This window comes from Anolis carolinensis, chromosome 5, assembly GCF_035594765.1.
Source record: "Anolis carolinensis isolate JA03-04 chromosome 5, rAnoCar3.1.pri, whole genome shotgun sequence".
In the NCBI taxonomy this organism is placed as follows: Eukaryota; Metazoa; Chordata; class Lepidosauria; order Squamata; family Dactyloidae; genus Anolis; species Anolis carolinensis.
In genome coordinates, this window is record NC_085845.1 from 100,770,576 (window position 1) to 100,795,339 (window position 24,764).

At 41.2% G+C, this 24,764-nt stretch overlaps 1 protein-coding gene across 2 annotated transcripts in view; it reads left to right on the forward strand.

Annotated features, from left to right (window-relative positions):
* Window positions 1-215: 215 nt before the first annotated feature.
* Window positions 216-24,764, forward strand: part of LOC100561372 (uncharacterized) — an 80,084-nt gene continuing 55,535 nt past the window's right edge. For both annotated transcript variants that reach the window (XM_008111347.3, XM_008111349.3), the window contains exon 1: window positions 216-370. The gene's annotated coding sequence lies outside the window, so the exon portion shown is untranslated. The remainder of the gene's footprint in view (window positions 371-24,764) is intronic.

Genomic DNA, 24,764 nt, shown 5'->3' on the forward strand with positions numbered 1-24,764 from the left:
GAGGATGAGTTACTTACTACTGAGCTCCATAAACCAATCAACTAATGTACCTTTGTTTCTCCCTAGTTTGCATGTTTCTTCTTCCTTTGCTTTTCCTTGTACTCAGCTTCTCTCCTCTTCCCACCTGATGTAGGAGTTGATTTCCTTAAGAGACACGGCTGGGAAGGCAACCAATCAGCATGTAACTTTCTTGGCTTCCTGTCTCTCCCACTTTGTAGGTGTGTTCCTCTGTACTCACCTGAAAAAGTTAAACAGATGAAATCCCCTCAGGGAAGGCAGGAAAACCTCGGCTTGATTGCAGCAGCAGATATTACCAGACCCAGATTTACAGAAAAGATTGACCCAAGATCAAGCATGTGACATCTGTCAGGTAAGAGAACCGGATCGTGTTTCTCCGCTGCTGTACGAAAGAGCAAACTTTGTGCTGTCTCTATATTCCAGGGTGAAATGGAGAGAGAAAGAGAAAGAGAGGCGTGTGAGGCCTTGTAGAGGAATTCCAGGTGAGCTGTGTCAGATTTAGTCAAGAATGGAATGAGCTCTGACAGGCAATTTCGAGGCAAGGAAGAAAATAACCCACCATTTTATGATGCCTAGTAAAATATGTTTATGTCTACAAAGCTAAGGTCGAGTTCGATCCTTGTTAGATAAATGCTTTGCTACCAAGCCTGTCTCACTGTGTGTTTGGTTTACTAGTACTGCTACTACAGTAGAGTCTCACTTATCCAAGCTAAACGGGCTAGCAGAAGCTTGGATAAGCGAATATCTTGGATAATAAGGAAGGATTAAGGAAAAGCCTATTAAACATCAAATTAGGTTATGATTTTACAAATTAAGCACCAAAACCATGTTATACAACAAATTTGACAGAAAACGTAGTTCAATACGCAGTAATGTTATGTTGTAATTACTGTATTTACGAATTTAGCACCAAAATATCACGATACAGTAGAGTCTCACTTATCCAACATTCGCTTATCCAACATTCTGGATTATCCAACACATTTTTGTGGTCAATGTTTTCAATATATCATGATATTTTGGTGCTAAATTTGTAAATACAGAAATTACTACATACAGTAGAGTCTCACTTATCCAACATAAACGGGCCAGCAGAATGTTGGATAAGTGAATATGTTGGATAATAAGGAGAGATTAAGAAAAAGCCTATTAAACATCAAAATAGGTTATGATTTTACAAATTAAGCACCAAAACATCATGTTATGCAACAAATTTGACAGAAAAAGTAGTTCATTACACATTAATGCTATGTAGTAATTACTGTATTTACGAATTTAGCACCAAAATATCATGATATATTGAAGACATTGACTACAAAAATGCGTTGGATAATCCAGAACGTTGGATAAGTGAGTGTTGGATAAGTGAGACTCTACTGTAGCATTACTTCATATTGAACTACTTTTTCTGTCAAATTTGTTGTATAACATGATGTCTTGGTGCTTAATTTGTAAAATCATAACCTAATTTGATATTTAATAACTTCTCCTTAATCTCTCCTTATTATCCAACATATTCGCTTATCCAATGTTCTGCCAGCCTGTTTATGTCGGATAAGTGAGACTCTACTGTATATTGAAAACATTGACTACAAAAATGGCTTGGATTATCCAGAAGCTTGGATAAGTGAGGCTTGGATAAGTGAGACTCTACTGTACTGCTACTACAGTAGAGTCTCACTTATCCAAGCTAAACAGGCTGGCAGAAGCTTGGATAAGTGAATATCTTGGATAATAAGGAAGGATTAAGGAAAAGCCTATTAAACATCAAATTAGGTTATGATTTTACAAATTAAGCACCAAAACATCATGTTATACATCAAATTTGACAGAAAAAGTAGTTCAATACGCAGTAATGTTATGTAGTAATTACTGTATTTACGAATTTAGCACCAAAATATCATGATATATTGAAAACATTGACTGCAAAAATGGCTTGGATAATCCAGAAGCTTGGATAAGTGAGACTCTACTGTACTTGTTTTGTCTGCCTCATGCACTTGGTAAGTGAATCTCACTTTTTACATAGAAAAGAAAGCACCAAATATGCCTTTTATTGTAGTAGCTAGATTGCCGAGCTCAAATCCCTACTTAATGAAGTTTTTTTTTACAGCAGTGGTTCCCGACCTGTGGGTCCCCAAGTGTTTTGACCTACAACTCCCAGAAATCCCAGATAGTTTACCAGCTGTTAGGATTTCTGGGAGTCGAAGACCAAAACATCTGGGGACCCACAAGTTGGGAAACACTGTTTTACAGGAAGGTAGTCAGATGGGAAGCATTAACTCTGCTGGGATATACCGTATATACTCGAATATAAGCTGACGTGAATATAAGCCGAGGCATCTAATTTTACCACAAAAAAACTGGGAAATGATTGACTCAAGTATAAGCCGAGGGTGGTAAATTTCAAGATCATTTCATTTGACTGGACACATTCTTGGGCTTTCCACACAGCTGAATTATCTGATTTGAACTGGAATATATGGCAGTCTGGATTCAGATAACCCAGTTCAAAGCAAGTATTGTGGGATTTTCTGCCTTGAAATTCTGGGCTATATGGCTGTGTGGAAAGGCCCATAGTTTCCTTCTGTGTTTAATTTGCTTGGAGCCTCCAGTAGCTCACTGTGTTAAAGCGCTGAGCTGCTGAACTTGCAGACCGAAATGTCCCAGGTTCAAACCCCGGGAGCGGAGCGAGCACCTGCTGTTAGCTCCAGCTTTTGCCAACCTAGCAGTTTGAAAACATGCAAATGTGAGTAGATCAATAGGTACCGCTCCGGTGGGAAGGTAACGTCGTTCCATGCAGTCATGCCGGCCACAAGACCTTGGAGGTGTCTACAGACAACGCTGGCTCTTCAGTTTAGAAGTGGAGATGAGCACCAACCCCCAGAGTCGGACACGTCAGGGGAAACCTTTACCTTTTTACCTTAATTTGTTTGGATTCTGTGATGTTCATATTATAGAGAAGTGATGGCTGTGAAGGAGAGGGGGGAAGGCAAAGGCTGTTTTTCAGAGAGCCATGGGAATCTCTGACTCATACCACCAGGTCACGACCAGGCTACTTTGAACTTGATGAGATGGATCTGTTGATATATATGGGCATGTGTGTGTTTCATATATATATATATATATATGACAATTGTAACAACTAATGCACACCTAATCATGAACTGGAAACAAAAGCATTCTTAAATACAATTATAGTATTGGCCGTGCTTCAGTATTTCTGACTAACCCAGATATCTTTTCACAAGAAAGAACATCTGTTGAAATAAAAATATTTTTTTCAGGCCACCATATCAGTTACAACACCTACTAATGTGTAACACAAGGTTGCATGAATGCTGAGGTTGCATACTGAGTTGGTTAGATGATCACCATCAATCGATACTTTGCCTCTTCCCTGTTTAATAGTTCTATGTTGTTTTTATTATATCCCATGAATTGTTATCACTGCATCTTGACATTAAAAAGCCCAGTGTGCTCCTATAGAGCCTCTATCACATTGTTTCTCATCCTGGGGATCAAGTTACAAGGGGGGGGGGGGGGTAACATCAGAAAACACATATTTCTGACAGTCTTAGGAATCCCTTTGGCAGAGAAGGCTGGATCTAGGTGAACTCCAAAATTCAAGGTCAATGCCCATCAAACCCTTCCAGTATTTTCTGTTGGTCATGGGAGTTTTTTGTGCCAAGTTTGGTTCAATTCCATTGTTGGTGAATTCAGAATGCTCCTTGATTGTAGGTGAACTATAAATCCTACATTCTTCCAAATGACAAAATCAATCCCCCCCAACCCCATGAGTATTCAAATTTTGGCATATCAGATATTTGTGCCAAATTTGGTCCAGTGAATGCCCGGGTTATTTGAAAAAAGGCATTATTTGTATTTGAATGTTAGGTATTCTCAGTTCGGAGTGGGTGAACTACAATTCACAGAATCGTGGATCAATCCTCCCCAAACCCTGCCAGTATTCAAAATTGGCCATTTTGGTCCAGATCTGTTGTTGGTTGGTCATCGCCTGGCTGCAGTGCTCTCTGGATGGGGGTGAACTACTACAACTCCCAGATTTCTGGTGCAATTGTCCCTAAACATCTGTCAGTATCCACAGCAGGCTATATTGAGTCTGTGTGCCAGGTTTGGTCCAGATCCGTCATTGGCTGGGATCAATGCTCTTTGGATGTAGGTGAACTACAACTCCCAAAATCAAGGCCCATTCCCATAAACCCTTGCAGTATGTTCAGTTGGTCATGAGGCTTCTCTGTGCGAAGTTTAGTCCTGTACTATTGTCAGTGAGGGGTCACTGTTTTTCTGGATGCAGGTGAACTATAACTCCCCTTTCCCCAAACTCGTCCAATATGATCTGTTGGTTATGGGGGCTCTGTGTGCAAACTTTGGTTGTGGTCCATCATTGCTGGGGTTCGAAGTGCTCATTCATTGCAGGTAAACTATAAATCCCAATACCGACTACTCCCAAATGTCCAGGCCAATTCCCCTCAAACCCACCAGTATGCAAATCTGGGCATATTGGGTATGCAGTGCAAGTTCAGTCCAGACCCATCATTGTTTGGGTTCACAGTGTTCTTGGTGTAGGTGAACTACAACAACTCTACATTCCCCAGTAGGAGTCACAGTGCTCTGACTTGATGCAGGGTGAACTACAACTTCCACCATGTGGAGTCAATCCCTCAAACTCCTCCAGGAAGTGTAGTTGTGCTGTGTTTGTTCTGCAGACAGATTTGAAAGGGAAGGCCAGTAGGCGGGGTAATGCAAATTCAACACCAATGGAGAACCCTGGGATGCCTGCCTGTGGTGGAGGAAAATGCAAAATCTAAGATTAAATGGTCCCCAAACGAAAGCATTCCTTGGATGGTGGGCTGTAGTGTTTGGGAAGGGCATTGGCAGGGTTTGGGCTACATGTTCATTGTGCTCACTGTAACCTGCAACCTGCAATGATGGATTGACTTGGTGGCTCCTTAGCAGTGGGAACTATAGCCTGTTTGTGGAGGCCGGAGGCTGTCTGTGTGAGTGGACACCTGTGCCACATACACACATACGGATTTTCATTTTTATTATGTGTATAGATAGATGTGTGATTTATAATGAAACTAGCGGGTGGTGCCCGGGTCATTTGAGAAACATGTGTGCCAAGTGTGGTCCAGATCCAAAGTTGGCTGGGTTCAGTGCTGTCTATATAAGGGTGAACTACAACTCCCACAGCCTAAGGTCAATCACTGCGAAACCCTGTCTGTATGCACAGTTGGGCATGATGAGGCAGTGTGCCAAGTTTGGTCCAGATCCGACGTCGGCTGGGTTCAGTGCTGTCTGTATAAGAGTGAACTACAACTCCCAGAGCAAGAAGTGCTTGAAGCTACTTGGTCCATCCTCCCCCAATCTGCCCCAGGATTGAAAGGGATTCATGGGGGTTCTGTGTGCCAAGTTTGGTCCAGTTCCGTCACTGGTGGGCGGCGCATTGGCCTGTGGGAGCCATAGCGATTCAAAGTACTACAAATCCCATCACCCATGGTCAATCATTCTCCAAACAGCACCATGGCATAAAGTGCATCATGGGGATTAAGTGTATCAAGTTTGGTCCTGATCCGTTGTTCGTGGAGGTCACAGTGGTCTGAAAGCTGCCACATACCCAGATACCCACATACATACATACATACATACATACATGCATACATACCTGCATACAAACACTGACTTTTATTATATACAGTAGAGTCCCACTTATCCAAGACTCGCTTATCTAAGGTTCTGGATTATCCAATGCATTTTTGTAGTCAATGTTTTCAATATATCATGATATTTTGGTGCTAAATTTGTAAATACAGTAATTACAACATAACATTACTGCGTATTGAACTACTTTTTCTGTCCAATTTGTTGTATAACATGATGTTTTGGTGCTTAATTTGTAAAATCATAACCTAATTTGATGTTTAATAGGCTTTTCCTTAATCCCTCCTTATTATTCAAGATATTCGCTTATCCAAGGTTCTGCCTGCCCATTTAGCTTGGATAAGTGAGACTCTACTGTATATAGATATAGATATAGATATAGATAAGAAGCTTTATACTGTCATTGCATGTAGCCACTGAAGATGAACCAGATTTCAAGAAAGCTTATTCTAAAATAAGTGGCAAGTAATTGTGAATGAATAGTGGTGTACTGTAGGTCATTATTAATTGCCATCAAATCAACATCAATTTATAGTGAAAGTATGAATAAAAGCCATTTAGGGATGCATTATATTGTAGAATTTTTTGGTCCCATTTTCAGTATCAATATTCTCAGTTCTTTGTCCATTCACTCTAATGCAGGGCTTATTTCTCCTATATATATTTTTAATCATTTCAAAAATATTATTCCCCAAATTTAGTGCATTACATAATCTATATAAATATTTATGGTTTACTTTATTGAAAGCTTTGTACACATGCCAGTTTTCTTTTAGTTTTAGTCGCATGACAGATTGCATTGATAACATTTCTTATTGGCTCACTAATTCTCCATCCTTTCAAAAAGCCATATTGATCTTTTCCTACTATTTTTGGTAAAATAACTTCCATTCTATTTGCTATGATTTTCATGAATATCTTATAATTTTGATTTGCTAGGCTGATCGGACGATATGATTCTGGGAGCTCTAGTTGTCTATCTGGCTTCAAGATAGTAACAATTTCAGAGAATTTCCATGTTTGTGGGACAAAACCTCTTATGTATACCTCATTAAACATTTCCGTCATATATGGTACCAACTCATACATAAAGGTCTTACAGAATTCTGCCACGAATCCATCTATGCCTGGTGCTCTATATTGCTTCAGTCCTTTTATTGCCTTAATTACTAGGCATGGGCGAATCTTTGGAATAAGTAATAAATTCGTTATTTAAAATAGATCTGAAGGGGTTTCCGAGGTGGTTTGGCACTTCGGAATTAACCTTCCAATTTGAAGCGTTAGTGCCCATGCCTCTAAATACCTTTGGATAACCTTTGGATATATGGGAAAGTGTTTTCATTCAACCAATCTTTGCTATTCAGGAGAGAAATTCCCCTTCCCGTTTTGGAGTGGTTGTTTTCTATGGGTCTCTTAAACTGGCTTCAGAAGTGGAGGGAGCCTGGATCTTGTCTTCCCGTGCTTAAACTCAAGCTTGCAAAAGTGGAGGGAGGATCTTCCTTGCAAACCACTTTGTCTTCCTGTGCTTAAACAGGGACTTGCAGAAGGGAGAGAGCCTGATAATTGCAGGGCTTTAATTCTACCTTTGCCAGAAACTTTAAGTGAGGAAAGGCGGAAAAGAAGGAGGGAATCAATCCCAATGTGCTGGCAAAACCCCAAACTAGAACTCTCCACCCAATGGGCAGGGAAAGCAAACTATCACCCTGCTAAGGATTTTCCACAATTTGCCCCCTATTATTTTAAATTACCCTGATATTATTATTATTATTATTATTATTATTATTATTATTATTATTATTATTATTATTATTGGCACCCCACTTTTCTCTCTAGATTTGAGATGGAAAGGGACTCACGTATATGTATGTATATGTATGTATACACACACACACACACACACATATATATAAATATATATAAAATAGTATCATTCTGGAAAGGTTGCATTTTAAATCTATGTTTTAGTAGTATTCCTGTGTATGTGACATGTGTAAGCCCCATCCACTCCTGAGTGCGGAAGGAAACCAACTCCTAGATCATCTTATCCCAGATTATAAGGCAGTGGGGACATATATTCTCCTCCTCCTTTCCTCCTCCTCCTCCTCCTCCTCCTCCTCGTTTGCAAGATCAGGCTGGATCTACACTGGCCTATATCCCAGGATCTTATCCCAGATTATCCGATTTAAACTGGATTAACTGAGTCCCCACTGCCATATAATCTGGGATAAGGAAAAAAGTGACAGATCTGGACCAAGCTTGGCACACAGACCCAATATGGCCAGCTGTGAATCCTAGGGGAGTTTTGGGAGGGTTGACCCAAGACTTTTGGGAATTGTAGTTCACCCATACATTTTCTCATGGGAGCATTCATAAAAAGCAAAAGACTGAGGTTTTTACCTAAGACATAGTGTAGCATTGGAAGAAACTCAGTCCTGAGCACTTCCCCTCTTAGAAGCGGGCTAAGCTGGCCACATGATTCTGGAGATGTCTACGGGCAATGCTGGCTCTTTGGTTTAGAAATGGAGATTAGCACCAATCCCCAGAGTCGGACACGATTAGGCTTAATGTCAGAGGAAAACCTTAACATTTACCTATGCATATGTAAGACTCATTTAAATCAATTATTATATTTACCATATGCAGTTGAAAGCCACACCTAAATACCACTTCTCAACATAGTCGCAATTCAAATCTAGGCACTTATCATAGTGATGAATGAGCTTTGCAACTCCTTCCCCACTAAACTCTGCTGCTTGCATCCTCAACCACTTGTTTCCAACAATGGGGCATGGCTGGCAATGCAGCGTTTTGGCGACGCTGCGCAGCTGCGGGCAGTGGTGACCGGCTGGTTGAGGATGCAAGCAGCAGAGTTTAGTGGGGAAGAAGTTGCAAATACTATGATGCAAACTGGTCGCTACTGCAACAACCCAAGAAGTGAGAGATTCTGCATTTGGGGAGAACAAATTGTGGAAAATATTGAACACTTTTTGATTGACGATCCAGCATATACTGAACTTCGATACAGATATTTACATCCATTACAATCCAATTTTAGGTCTCCCAACAGAAATGATCTTCTGACATTCTTCTTGCAAGGACAAGAAAGATCCACCATAACCAGAGTAAGCCTTTTTATTCTGAAAGCTACCAAGAAAAGAGCACATTTTCTGAAAGAAAAATCAGGAAAATAAGATTTTGACTGTAAATAGAAAGGGTTGTTGTATGTCTTTCGGGCTGTGTGGCCATGTTCCAGAAGTATTCTCTCCTGATGTTTTGCCCACATCTATGGCAGGCATCCTCAGAGGCTGTGTGGCATGGATGCTGCCATAGATGTGGGCAAAACATCAGGAGAGAATACTTCTGGAACATGGCCACACAGCCCGAAAGACATACAACAACCCTGTGATCCAGGCCATGAAAGCCTTCGACAACACATTGTAAATAGAAAGTCATCTACCATCCTTTCCTCCTTTTTGCCTGTTGTATTTTGAAATGATCATATGACTGGTCAAATACATAAAATTATTATTATTACTTTGCCCAGAAGTTAATTGGCAACCAATTGACTGCTTTTTGTATAGACATAATGTACTCACTCCTAGATGTTTCTGTGATCAATTTGGCTGCTATATATTGAACTTATTGGAGTTTCCAAACTTGGTACAAAGGTAATACAATGTACAGCACATTGCAGAAGTCCAACCTTGAGGTTACCAGCAGATGCACTACCATCTTTAGATATTCTAATTCTAGGAAGGAGCTCATCTGACATATCAACCAAAGCTGATAGTAGACACTCCTGATTGTTGCATCTACCTGGGCTGACTTTTGAAGAGATGAATCGGGGAGCACTCCCAAGCTGTGAACACAGTCTTTTAGGGGAAGTGTAACCTCACCCAAAACTGGTTGACACACATCAATTCACAGATTAGGAACCTTGATAGAAAGCATCTCTGTCTTGTCTCATCCAGTTTTGATTTTTTTTTCTCTTCATCCAGCCAACCATCTCCTTTAGGCATTCGGAGGAGACATACTATCCTTCACTGAGGCTATTTTTGAAGGCATGGAAAATATATTTGGGTGCCACCAGCATATTGATAACACCCCACCCTATGTCTCTGAATGATCTCTCCCACCAGTTTCATTTAAATGTTAAAAAGCACTGGGAATAGAATGGCACCTTGGGGAATGTCACATAACACCATCTGGAACCTGCCTGAGGGATACAACCAAGACTACTGCAACACAGTGCTTCTGATTCCCAAACCTCAAGCCTTCCAGAAGGCTACTATGGTTGATGGTATTGAAAGCCACTGAGAGATCTACAAGCACTAATAGGGACACACACACCCTGTCAGTATTAAAATGGAGATCATCCACTAAGGTGACCATAGCAGTCTCAACTCTGTATCTTGCTCTACAGGAGTCTGGAGTTGCAGGGTAACTGCCATCTCAATGCCCTTGGCCCAAAAAGAGAAAGATTACACACTGATGTATAATTATTAAGGTACCAAAAAGAAAATGGGTTCCCTGGAACTACAAAGACAAGTATCCACTATTACAGTAATACAGAAATCATTAAACCTAAATTTAATTCAATACATCAATATGAAAACAGATACAAAAGGCGTTGCTAAACAATCAAACAAAGGACTGTTACATTCACGGTAAAAACAATATTTTTCTCTTGAAGGATGAATTTACTCCTCTTCTCATAAACAATATACGTTTTTTAGTTCTTTAATTGTTCCACATACACAAATTGAGTCCTCTTCTTATATATAACTAGCTGTGCCCGGCCACGCGTTGCTGTGGCAAAGTGGTGGTGGTATTGGTTAAAAATTGTTGTGTAATTTTTATTTGACGTTATTTGCAATTTTTTATTAATTTTATTGTAAGTTATATTTTTATTTATTATATTTTATTATTTTCTTGTATTATTTTTAGTTATTTTCTGTTATTATAGTATTTTATTGTATTAATTTTTAGTGTTTTTTATTATTTTTTATTGGGTTGCTAGGAGACCTAGTTGGAGGAGCTTAGCCTTCTAACAGGTAGCAATTGGATAAAAGCAATTATTCCTCTCTCTCAAATTAGGACTTTATTTTTCTTTTCTTTTTGTTGTATCAACCTAGAGGCGTGGATGATGGGTTGTGTTGTCAAATTTCGAGGTTGGGGGGCCTGTAGTTTTGTTGTTTTGTGGGTCGCCGTGATGCCATCACTCTTTTGGCATGGATGAGGGGTTGTGCTGCCAAGTTTAGTGTTTCTGGAATGTGTAGTTTTGTTGTTTTGTCCTAGGTCGAAATTTCATTACCCCTTTATATATATAGATTGTTCTTGTTTCTTTATTATGGATAGTAGACTCCAAAACCACAACCGGTTTCAACTCAAAAGAGTCTTCATCAGGTGGATTGTAGTCCTTTATTCAGTTGTTTTTTTTTTGTTTTTTTTTTGTTTGTTTTTTAATGTGGATCCTATAGGGAACATATATAGTAGCTACCAGTTATTTACAATACATATAGTTACATGAGACATACACGATACACAACAAAGATAATGTAAAAGTCATACTCACAGAAAGATCTAAGTTTTAAACATGCATACTCTGCAAACAGTTTGATTCCAATGTGAGTATGAAGCTGAGTAACTAATTTCACTCTTAAATGGCAAGCAAAATGGTCAGATGGTTGTAAAGTAATATAATTGCTGTTACTCCAGAGTCACATTTAAAGGAAGACTATCAATCTTTACAAGAAACAGTCATAAGACTTGGTATTGTTCAACCCCTTCGGATGTTCCGTTTGGATTTCTGTATTACTGTAATAGTGGATACTTGGTTGTATAATTATTAAGGCCCAGGGGACCCAGGGCGGGTTTTCAGCTGTGGTCCTAAAGAACAGAATTAAATTGCAATTGTAGAATTACCCTTACTAAGGTGGAGAAGTCAGAGGAGACTAGGGGTCATTCTTGCTTAGATTAGAAAGAATAGCTATCAAAATTGGGGTTTGCAGATTTTATTCTAAAACATTCACTGCATTATTGTTGAATATTTACTGAACGTATCCTTGTGTATATGTGTACATATACTTGTGTATATGTCTAGAAATTTTAGTCAAAAAAAATTTGTCTATCAACAGGTCAATTTGAGTACTATGCCTTAACTCTGAGCTATTAGACTTGTAAAGAAATTCTTGGGCAGCATCTGTAATCACTTATTTGTTAGAGCTGAAATTAGAAACTTGTGCATTTAAATCAGAAAATAGGTTTCATTTGAAATTGTATCAGTTATTTTAGATGGAGTTAAATGAAAATATAATTACAGAATGTTATCTAATATTATCTGTCCCTTAAATTGGCCTTTCAGACTTGTAATTGTTCACAGTTTCCACTAGATAGCAGAGTAAACATTGGCAGTGATTGTACAGTTTTCTATGTATTTCATTAATTATTTTTTAAAAAAACACTATTTGTACATCATCTTATATATTTTTTCAAGTCATTACTCAATGTGTATTTTAAACTCTTTGTCCAGACTCTTTCCCATTGTTTACCAAAATGTTGTGTCCACTTAACCATACATTATTTCACCTGAGCTGAGTTGTTTAAAATCTTGGAAGATGATGCTGTCAAAGTGATGCATGCCATATGCCAGCAATTATGGAAAACACAAGAATGGCCTTCAGAGTGGAAAAAATCAATTTATATCCCCATACCCAAAAAGGGAAATGCTAAAGAATGCTCAAACTTCCATACAGTGGCACTTATTTCCCATGCTAGCAAGGTAATGCTCAAGATCCTGCAAGGCAGACTCCAGCAATACATGGAGTGAGAGTTGCCAGATGTCCAAGCTGGGTTCAGAAAAGGCAGAGGAACGAGAGACCAAATTGCCAATATCCGCTGGATAATGGAGGAAGCCAGGGAATTTCAGAAAAACATCTATTTCTGCTTTATTGACTATTCCAAAGCATTCGACTGCGTGGATCATAATAAACTGTGGCATGTTCTTGGTGGTATGGGAATACCAAGTCACCTTGTCTGTCTCCTGAGAAATCTGTATAAAGACCAAGTAGCCACAGTAAGAACAGATCACGGAACAACAGACTGGTTCAAGATTGGGAAAGGAGTGCGGCAGGGCTGTATGCTTTCACCCTCCCTATTCAACTTGTACGCAGAACACATCATGCGGCGTGCGGGGCTTGACGATTCCAAGGCCGGAGTTAAAATTGCTGAAAGAAACATTAACAACCTTAAGTATGCAGATGATACCACTCTGATGGCTGAAAGTGAGCAGGAGCTGAGGAGCCTTTGAAGACGACCCGGAAGCTCCAACTAGTACAATGGGCGGCAGCCAGATTAATAACTGGGGCGGCATACAGGGAGCGTACCACCCCCTTGTTAAGCCAGCTCCACTGGCTGCCGATATGCTACCGAGCCCAATTCAAAGTGCTGGTCTTGACCTATAAAGCCCTAAACGGTTCTGGCCCAATCTACTTGTCTGAACGTATCTCATCCTATGAGCCAGGAAGATCCCAGAGGTCATCTGGAGAGGCCCTGCTCTCAGTCCCGCCTGCCTCACAAGCGCGGCTGGTAGGAACGAGGGACAGGGCCTTCTCGGTGGTGGCTCCCCGGCTGTGGAACACACTCCCAGAGATATACGGCAAGCCGCAACCCTTTTGAGTTTTAGAAAAGCCCTGAAAACATGGCTATGTGCCCAGGCTTTCGAAGATTAAATGATAAAGACGACCCCAGACTGATTTACGGCTACAGCACGAGGATTTTGGAGGAATGGATTTTAATCATATGTTTTATATTTTTATATTGTTTTAATTGTTTTATTGGATTTTCATTGCTGTTTTAATTATGTGTAGGCATTGAATTGTTGCCAATTTGTACGCCGCCCTGAGTCCCTTCGGGTGAGAAGGGCGGGATATAAATGTTGGAAATAAATAAATAAATAAATAAATAAATTATCACCAAGGTGAAAGAAGAAAGTTCAAAAGCCGGGCTGCAGTTAAATATCAAGAAAACCAAGATTATGGCAACCACACCTATTAACAACTGGCAAATAGAAGGAGAAAGCATGGAGGCAGTGACAGACTTTATATTTCTAGGCGCGAAGATCACTGCAGATGCAAACTGCAGCCAGGAAATCAGAAGACGTTTACTTCTTGGGAGGAGAGCAATGGCCAACCTTGACAAAATAGTGAAAAGCAGAGACATCACACTGGCAACGAAGGTCCGCATAGTCAAAGCAATGGTATTCCCCATAGTAACCTATGGATGCGAGAGCTGGACTATAAGGAAGGCTGAGAGAAGGAAGATAGGCGCTTTTGAACTTTGGTGCTGGAGGAAAATCCTGAGAGTGCCTTGGACCGCAAGAAGATCCAACCAGTCCATCCTCCAGAAAATACTGCCCGGTTGCTCACTGGAGGGAAGGATATTGGAGGCAAAGTTGAAATATTTTGGCCACATCATGAGAAGACAGGAAAGTTTGGAAAAGATCATGATGCTGGGGGAAATGGAAGGAAAAAGGAAGAGAGGCCGACCAAGGGCAAGATGGATGGACGATATCCTTGAAGTTACTGCCATGAACTTGAAGGAACTGGGGGCAGCAACGGACAACAGGGAGCTCTGGCGCAGACTGGTCCATGAGGTCACGAAGAGTCGGAAACGACTGACTGAATAAAGAAGAAGAAATTTCACCTGTTCCTTCTCCATTTACAACTTCGCAATTAAGTGGTCCTCTCCAAAGTCTAGAAAAAAATCAAGTTCAGGTTTATCTATTACAAATCCATATAAAATTGTGACAATTTTAAATCATTCTAATAATTGTCTGTAGGTAAACCATTGTACTGGGAAGCCTTCAGATGCAATTCTTTCTCATCTTTATTCTGAATTGGTCATTGTCCAATATCAACAAGTGCTTATAAGTCAACCATTTCTCTTTCGGAGCAATTTCCCTTTTAAACAAAGCTTCATGTAGAGAACATGTTAAGGACCTCTTGGTGTAAAATCCTTTTTTATATTTATTCCACACTTGTAATAGTGATCCCCTTGTGTGGTGGTAAGAATAATAATACACTTTATTTATATTCCACTCCATCTTCCTGAGCGGATTACAACATACACAGATAGGCAAACATTGAATTCCTATAATACAGTGGAATAATAATGACATACAAATCACAGAACAATGGTAAAGGCTTCCCTTTCATCTCTGGCTTTCTGGAGGTGGTGCTCAACTCTGGCCATGGGGAGATGCTCTTGTTCCATTTCCATATTGCCAGCATGGCTGCATGGGCACTTTTATTACCTTCCTGTCGAAGCGGTACCTATTGATTTACTCACATTTTCATGTTTTTGAACTGCTATGTTGGCGTGAGCTAGGGCTAACAGCGGGAGCTCACCCTGACCTGTGGCTTTGAACTGCCAACCTTTAGGTCAGCAGATTCAACACTTCAATGGTTTAACCCGTTGTGCCACCTAGTTATTAAAATTAGAGTCTGCCTTCATTTTATCATAACAAAGATGAATCCCAAATTTCAGATCTTCTCCTTCTAGATGTAGTAAACATTCATTTCCCAGGAAAAACCAGTTCTTCAACCAAGTCAAACAACATGGATAATAGTAGATTTAAGATTAGGAAAACCTGGCAGAGCAGTTAAATGCCCCTCCCTAAACTACAAACCCCAGAATTCTGCAAACTGGAATTAAAGTGGATCGTGCTCTCATGCCATGAGGTCCCTACAGTCCTCTTCTTTTCTTATCTTCTTGTAATTCTTTGAATCTGACCCTTTTTCTTTGCCAAATAAATGTTGATAGGTCTTTTTGCCATTGTTTAAATGGGGCAGCATTCAATGTATCCGTATATACTCGAGTATAAGCCGACCTGAAAATAAGCCGAGGCACCTAATTTTATCACAAAACTGGGGAAACCTATTGACTCGAGTATAAGACGAAGGTGGGAAATGTAGCAGCTATTGACAAATTTGAAAAATAAAAATAAATATAGATACTAATAAAATTACATTATTTGAGGCATCAATAGGTTAAATGTTTTTAAATGTTTACATAAAATTTTAATTTATGATGATGATGGTGATGATTATGATGATAACAACAACAACAATAATACTTTAATGAGATAAGACTGTCTAAATCTGGTTACCTATATACTTGAGTATAAGCCGACCTGAACATAAGCCAGCCAGGATCCTCACTCGAGTATAAGCTGAGGGGAGCTTTTTCAGCCCTAAAAAGGACATAAAACTAGGCTTATACTCGAGTATATACAGTAATATATACTTGAAATAAAAACAGCAACTTTGGTAGGACATTCTTCTCTATAGCTTAAATTCTACCTATAACAGATAGCTGCAGATCTTTCCATCTATGTAAATCTTTTTTAACTTCTTTCCATATTAAATTGTAATTGTCCTCAATACGTTTGAGTTTTTAGTAGAAATGTTAATACCCAGATATGTAACTTTTTGTACAGCTTGAAAATCCAATTTCTCAGATAATAATAAAACTTTATTTATAACCTGTCCTATCTCCCCAAAGGGACTCGGGTTTTCTGTTCCATTGTTGTTTTCTTCTTATTAATATTAAATCCTTATACTCTTCCATAGTCTTTCAGGATAGGGTTCAGATCTTTACCTGTATTTAAAGGGCCTTCTAAAGAAATCACCAAGTCATCTGCAAAAGCTTTCAACTTATAACTTTGTCCTTTTATCGTTATTCTTTTGATGTCTTCTACTTTTCTTATGGTGTTATTCAAAGCTTCTATAACCAAAAGAAACAGCAATGGAGAAAGGGGCCAACCTTGTCTAGTCCCTTTCAGATATTTCAAGCTCCTCGTCTTCTCTGACAGGGGATGATGGGAGGCGGAGTGGATTCCAAAATTCATCATCCCGGTCTCACCTCCTTCTCCAGACTGTATTCCCATGCTGAGAAACAGCACTGGTCAAACAAACACTCCAGCAGACGAAGTCCAACTGTTGATTAACTTTATTTACATGTCTATTTACAGTTTGCATTTCTCGGCTTCAGAGCATAGCATTCATAGTCCATCTTCAGCAAATGCTCAACGCCGAACACCAACTCACACAGACACTCCCCTGCATTCCACAGACCAAGAAGGAAGTCCCGGTCAAACAAACTTGACCCCATTGGTCCTGTGATACGTCAATCATAGCAGGTTCCCATTAACTCCATAACTACTGAAATGTCTTGCCGAAAACTAACACAGAAGGCATTTCTAACAACCCAGATTGATTTTAACATTTCACAATACACAATACCCCGACATTCTCATCTCCAAGCTAATTGTACACTGCATCTTAAGAAGTTCTTCAGAGGTTTGATTTTCAGACCATTGATCATTTTGGTCACCTTTTTCTGGACATGTTTCAGCATGTCAAAATCTTGAATAATAGATTTCATCCAAAATAATATATCTATCTAAATCAGAATAGAGTCAAACTATTATTTCCCTTGATCTAGACACTACAGACATTCATTCCCTGAGTTACAAACACCCTACATACATATGGCTCCTAGTTACAAATGGGAATGAGACAACAGGAAGTGAGAGAAACCCATCCCTAGGAAGGAAAATTCACTCCTACAAGAGTTATCATGGGAAAAAGGTGTCTCCACTGAAGTTTTCTCACCTAACCTTGTTTCCACAACAAGTCAAATTGTTCAAAATCTAATTATCACAACAATAGAAAGTGAGATGAAATCTTCTGAACATGGGCACAGACAGCAAAACACAACAGGGGTGTTAACTCTTCCCTATGCTATCCAAAGCTAAAAATATATATTTGGCTAGAGTTAGAATTTTAAAATGTCACTGCTCTGACTTACATACAATCAGGGCCAGCCCTAGGTAATTTATGTAGTACTGTACATTTCTCCCAGTTGATATTCATATTGTTAATTTTGGCCCAGTTCTCTAATCTATCATAGTTATTTTGGTTTCTGATCTTAGTATCAGAGATATTAGCTATCCCTCCCAGTTTGGTGACATCTGCAAATCTGATAAGCATATCTTCCTTTCCATTATCCAAATCATTGATAAAGATGTTGAACAGCACTGGGCCAGGACAGAACCCTGTGGCATCCCACTAGTCACTTCTTTCCAGGATAAAGAGGAGCTATTCTGAGCACCCTTTGAATTCAGTCAGTCAACAGTCAGTTCCCAATCCACCTAACAATAGCACTGTTTAGTCTACATTTTGTTAGCTTCTTTGTGAAAATGACATGGGGGACCTTGTCAAAGGCTTTACTGAAATCAAGATAGGTTATATGTACAATATTCCCTTCATCTACTAAGCTTGTAACTCATTGACAAAAGAGAGATAATGTTTTTCTGACATGACTTGTTTTTCAGAAACCCATGTTAACTTTTAGGGATCAGAGCATTCTTTTCTAAGTGGTTACAGAATTGTCTTTTTAATGACCAGTACCAGAATCTTCCTTGATATTGATGTCAAACTGATTAGATGATAACTTTTGGAGTCCTCTTTTTCCCTGTTTTTGAAGATGGGGACAACATTTGCCTTCCTCCAGTCTGCTGAAACTTCTCCTGTTCTCCAGGAATTCTGAAATTATTTCTGCCAGTTCATTTAATATGCCTGGATGGAATTCATTTGGCCCTGGTGATATGAATTCATTTGGAGTAGTGAGATATTCCTGAACTGCCTTTTTCCTTATTCTGTGCTGCATTTTCCCTACTGCATCCACTGCTTGATCATCCCAAAGTTCAGCACTGTTAACCTTTTGTGATAAGATGGAGGCAAAGAAAGTGTTGAGTAATTCTGCCTTTTCGAGGTCCCTTGTAAGCATTTCTCCATAATCTGCACACAGTGTCCCTATCATTTATTTTGTCCTTCCTTTTGATGTGGACATAATCAAAAATATCCCATCTCTAACAAGCTTGAACTCATTCTGTACTTTGGCTTTTCCAAATTCCTCCTAACACATGCTGGCTATTCACTTGAATTCGTCTTTGGTGATTTGTCTCTTTTTCCATTTCTTATTCATGGTCAGTTGAAATTTTCTTAGACATCGATTGTGGTTTCTTTAGACACCTCATGTTTTTCCTCCTCACTGGAACTATTTGAAACTGTGCCTTCAATAACTCGCTTTTTGGAAGGAAGCGTTGAGTGGTGTGCCTCAGAGTTTTGCCTCAACTTTTTTCTGGTGACTTAGATGAGAGGAGAAAGAGAATCCTTATTAAGACTGCAGGTGACAGAAAACTATAAAGAATCTTTTGACAATATGAAAGTTTTAACAAAGGGAAGCAATTGTTGTATGCAGGGCTGTAGCCAAGGGGGGGGGAGGGGGTTAGGGGTTCAACCGCCCCTCAAAAAAAAATTCAGTTTTTTTTTTTAAAAAACTGTTTTACTCACAGATTTTAACTGGTTAACCAAATCCCCATGAGTCCACTGAAATTTATTGATGGAGCCTGATTTCTAAATTATTTTGCATTATGGAACTGTTCTTCACGATTTTCTTAAAAAAAAAGTTTCAACCCCCCCCCCCCCCCGAAACTTTCCTACTAGACATATTTTTAAAAGTCTGGACAGCTGTCTGCTGGGGACGCTGTAGCCCAGGCCTGCACAACCTGTGGCCCTCTTGGATTTTAAGCCCACCTTTTAACCTATGTTTTTCAGCTAATGATGTGATTTAGTGTGCATTTTCAGCAAGCATCAGATAGCCACCTCCCTCCTTTTATCCTGGTTTCCCTCAGATTTTAGGGCTTGTATAGAAGGGCCCTGAGAGAGAAGGCTCGCTCTCTCATTCCCACCAACTGAGCTTGTGATGGAGATGGGACTGAGAGAAGGGCCTTCCTGAGGACCTCGAGGCTCAGTCAGCTTAGTACAGTGATATGTGATCAGCCAGATAGCTTGGATCTGAGCCGCATTATTGAGTTCAACCCCACGCTGCACAACCTGATTGTGCACCAGCTTTGGCATGTGCTCCCAATAAGGATGTGGCTGATTGCTTAGCTCTCATTGTTACTTGGCAAGATCAAGAGGGGATCCATGCAACTATGGAAAATCTGATTACTGCAGTGAACAAAGCGGGGGTATAATGAACTTGCTGAAAGCCTAATGAATGACAGTTGCTGAGCTGAGCATACAAGAAAAAAAAACCCACAAAATTTTACTTGCTGTATTCGATTTTTTAAAAATCAGAGGATGTCAAATTGGAGTATTTGGACTTTAACAATGGATCTTGACTCAGATATGGACCAGTTGTAAAGGGCTGGTTAGGTACATCTACTGTCAAAAGAAATGTCTTTCCAGACAAAGCACACAAAAAATTCAGTAGCTCAGATGTGAAAAGGGGAACTAATTCCAGGAGTTGATAGTATCTATCAGCCAAGCAAAGGGCAATACCTAGTCAACGTTACCTACCATCTTGTGTCAAATTGTGAAAGAACAATTTTGTAAGGTGACCCTATGCATGTTTAGTTGCACATATATAAGTGTAGTGGGACTTATTCTCAGGTTAAAAAATCAGAAGACGTTTACTTCTTGGGAGGAGATCAATGGCCAACCTTGATAAAATAGTGAAGATTAGAGACATCACAGTGGCAACAAAGGCCCACATAGTGAAACCAATGGTATTCTCTGTAGTAACCTATGGATGCGAGAGCTGGACCATAAAGAAGGCTGACTGAAGGAAGACAGATGCTTTTGAACTGTGGTGTTGGAAGAAAATTCTGAGAGTGCCTTGGACCATAAGAAGATCCAACCAGTCCATCCTCCAGGAAATAACGCCCGACTGTTCACTGGAGGGAAGGATATTGGAGGCAAATATGAAGTACTTTGGCCACATAATGAGAAGACAGGAAAGCTTGGAGAAGATCATAATGCTGGGGAAAATGGAAGGAAAATGAAGAGGGGCCGACCAAGGGCAAGATGGATGGATGGTATCCTTAAAGTGACTGGCTTGATTTTGAAGGAGTTAGGGTTGGTGACGGCTGACAGAGAGGTTTGGCGTGGGCACCAGCCCATGAGATCATGAAGAGTTGGAAGTGACTGAATGTCACGACCCAGGCTACAGAGCACCAATAACCATACGCAGAGGCCAGATTCTATCTAATATCTTTATTAAGGAAATATATAAAGTTAGTAAAAGCAAATGTAAAAGTTAGTCCAGAAGTAGACCTTTCAGGGAAGGTCAAAATTAGTCCAAAGAAACAATGTCCAATATGAAATATTAAGGTCCAAAGTTGTAATCCAATAACCGAAACACTCACTTTGCCAGGCAAAGTGAGGGGAGATGACAAGGTCCTTTAGTCCATGAACTTGAGCAAGGCTAGGAAATAACTTGATACTTGAAACAAGGCTTGAAACGTGGAACAAGGTAACGAGGAACAAGAACAAGGTCCGTGGAATAACTTGGTAAAATCCGTGAAACAAGGCAAGGTTTAGTCCTGGGAAAACAAGGCAAGGTCCGTAGGTAAACAAAGGCTGGGAAACAGGAGCGAAGGCTGGAAACAAGGCAAGGCTTGAGCTGGAACGAGGCTTGAAACGGAGCGCGCTGTCCAGACACAACTCGCTCCGGAGGCTGACGAATTGACTCCGCAAAGTTACTCCACGGGTAAAACACCTATATAGAGTCTAACTTTCCCGCCGAGAGCAGTTCTCTGGGAACCAGAAACGAAAGCTAATCTCTGAGACCAGATGTTTGACTCCTTAAAGATTCTCATGGAAAGCGGGCTTAATTGGCAAATTCTTAGCAATTATTCTCGCACTCCTGCGCGAGGCTGCTTCCAAGCCTCTCTGTTGTTTACAAAACTCATGGCGAGAAAACACTGGAGATGTAGCCTCAGTATTTGTTTGACATACTTCTGGAACATAATCCTCTTGCAGGTGCAAGGTTCCCAGATCTGGCTGGGAAGAATCTGTCTGGGAAGAATCCAGTTCTGACTGGGAAGGTAAAAAACCCAAGTTTTCTTCTTCATCAGGCATCACAATGTCATGAGCAGGACTACAAGGCCCATGGGTCATCACACTATCCCCCTCCTCAAGCCCCCTCCCAAACTGGGACTCTCTCCCCGAGGCGCGAGGTCGTGGCTTGGCGGGATAGGTCTGATGGAAGCGACGGGTTAGATCAGGAGCGTGAACTGTGGAAGCGTCTTCCCAAGAGCGTTCCTCAGGGCCAAAACCCACCCAGTCAATGAGATATTGCAGGCGGCGGCGGTGAAAGCGAGAATCCAAAATGTCCTGAACCTCGAACTCGTCCTCCCCATCCACCAAAATAGGGACGGGGGCCGGCCGGTCTACATCTGGCCGCACACCATCCGCCGGAAGGAGCAGGGAGCGGTGAAACACTGGGTGAATGCGCATTGAGCGCGGAAGTTGGAGTTTGAAAGTCACAGGGTTAAGTTGCGCCACCACTGGATAGGGGCCAATGAAACGGGCATCTAACTTCCGGCAAGGGCGATGGGAGGGCAAAAAGCGAGTGGACAGAAAAACCCGATCTCCTACCTTGATTTCGGGGCCCGGCTGGCGATGTTTGTCCGCGTGACGTTTATAGTCCTCCTTGGCTTGTTCCAGTTGCTGGAGCAAAAGTTGTTGCACCGCTGTGAGTTCCTGCAGCCAATCTTCTGCTGCGGGAACTTCTGAAGTTTCAATGACAGGGGGAAAGAAACGTGGATGGAAGCCGTAGTTTGCAAAGAACGGCGTTTCTTTTGTAGAAGCCTGGACTCCATTGTTGTAGGCAAATTCCGACAGTGGTAACAGAGAAGCCCAATTGTCCTGTTGGTAGTTTACATAACAGCGAAGGTACTGTTCCAAAGTGGCATTGGTGCGCTCCGTTTGCCCATCCGTTTGGGGATGATGAGCTGAAGATAAACGAGAGTCTATGCCCAATAGTTTTTGTAGTGCCTTCCAGAAACGAGAGGTGAATTGGGATCCACGGTCTGTGACCAAACTCTTGGGCAATCCATGTAGTCTGAAAACATGTTGGAGGAATAAATCTGCAGTCTCTTGGGCTGTGGGAAGACCTTCACAGGGAATGAAATGGGCTAACTTGGTGAAAAGGTCCACCACCACTAGGATCGTGGTGAATCCACAGGAAGGTGGTAAGTCAGTGATAAAATCCGCAGAAATTATTTCCCATGGGCGAGATGGGTTAGGAAGGGGGTGTAGAAGCCCTGAGGGCTTCTCCCTTCTTATCTTGGAGCGCTGGCATACTGGGCAGGTGTTAACATATTTTTCCACATCCTTGCGGATCTTGGGCCACCAGAAATCTCTTAGGATCAAATGCATGGTTTTAAATAGTCCGAAATGCCCTGCTGGTTTGCAGTCATGACACAGACGAAGTGCTTTTTCCCTGCCCGGTCCGGGTGGGATATAAACATGATTTCTATAGCAAAGCAGTCCATCTTTAAGCGAAAAGGGAAAATGCAGACCTTGACGAAGTTGGTCCTGCGCCCAGGCATCTGCTTGCTGACTAGCCCTGATTTCTTGAGCACAGATGGGCCCTGGAGTAGAGGGAGTTGAATCAATGGGAGTGGATTTGGTGTTCCCCACTGTGAGCGTGGCAAAGTTCTCGGGTTGTAGTAGTTGGGATTCAAACGTCTCCTTGCGTCCTGCAGCGTATTCCGGTTTACGTGACAGGGCGTCTGCTTGCTTGGTTTGGGCTGGGGTCACATAATGAATCTGGAAGTTGAAACGTTCAAAGAATAAAGCCCAACGTTGCTGTCTCTGATTTAGCTTGCGGGCAGTTCTTAGATGTTCTAGATTCCGATGATCAGTGTGGACTTCAATGGGAAATTTGGCCCCTTCTAGCCAATGTCTCCAAGTTTCAAAAGCTGCCTTTATGGCTAATAGTTCTTTTTCCCAAATGGTATAGTTTCTCTCTGGTGCGGTTAGTTGACGAGAATAATAGGCACAAGGATGAAGGTGATCTCCCACCGGTTGTAGGAGCACAGCCCCAATTGCCACATCAGAGGCGTCCGCTTGCACCACAAAAAGGGTTTCAGGATCTGGATGCTGAAGGATTGGCTGGGATGTGAATAATTTCTTTAGTTGCTGGAACCCTTTCTCTGCTTGATCAGTCCAGCGGAAGGGCTGTTTTCCACGGATGCAGCTAGTGATTGGGTCAGACCAGCGGGCAAAATCTGGAATGAACTTACGGTAATAGTTCGCGAACCCCAAGAATCGCTGCACCTCCTTCTTGTTAGTTGGCGCCCGCCATTCCAATACTGCTGAAACCTTGGCTGGATCCATGGAGAGCCCTAGAGGCGAGATACGGTATCCAAGGAAATCTACCTCTTGTAGATCAAAAGCGCATTTTTCTAGCTTGGCATAAAGTCCATGATCCCGCAATCGTTGCAACACCATTTTGACGTGGTTCTCATGTTCTGATTGTGATCTAGAAAACACCAAAAAATCGTCCAGGTAGATTATCAAGAACCTATCTAGATAGTCCTGGAAAATGTCATTGACAAAATGCTGGAACGTTGCGGGAGCTCCGCATAATCCATAATTCATAACTCGGGACTCGAATAATCCGAATTTAGTCTGGAAGGCGGTCTTCCACTCGTCCCCTTCTCTGATGCGAACTAAGTTGTAAGCTCCCCGAAGATCCAGCTTGGTGTAAACCTTGGCTCCTCGAAGTCGGTCTAGTAGATCCGAGATGAAGGGCAGGGGATAGCTGTTCCGCTTGGTGATATTATTCAATGCTCTGTAGTCCACCACCAAGCGTAATTCCCCTGACTTCTTCTTCACAAACATCACTGGGGAGGCGGCTGGGGATTGAGAGGGTCTGATGAATCCCTTGCGAAGGTTTGTCTCTATGAATTCCCTGAGAGCTTCTTGCTCTGGTTCAGTCAGGGAGTAGAGATGCCCTCGCGGGATCGGGGCCCCCTCCACCAAGTCAATGGCACAGTCATAAGGTCTATGTGGGGGTAATTTTTCGGCTTCTTTTTCATTGAATACATCCCAATACTCGGAGTACTTCTTTGGCAAGGTGATAATGGGCTCGGTGTCTGTGGCATGGCAGACCTTGGCTACGAGGCAATGGTTTTGGCA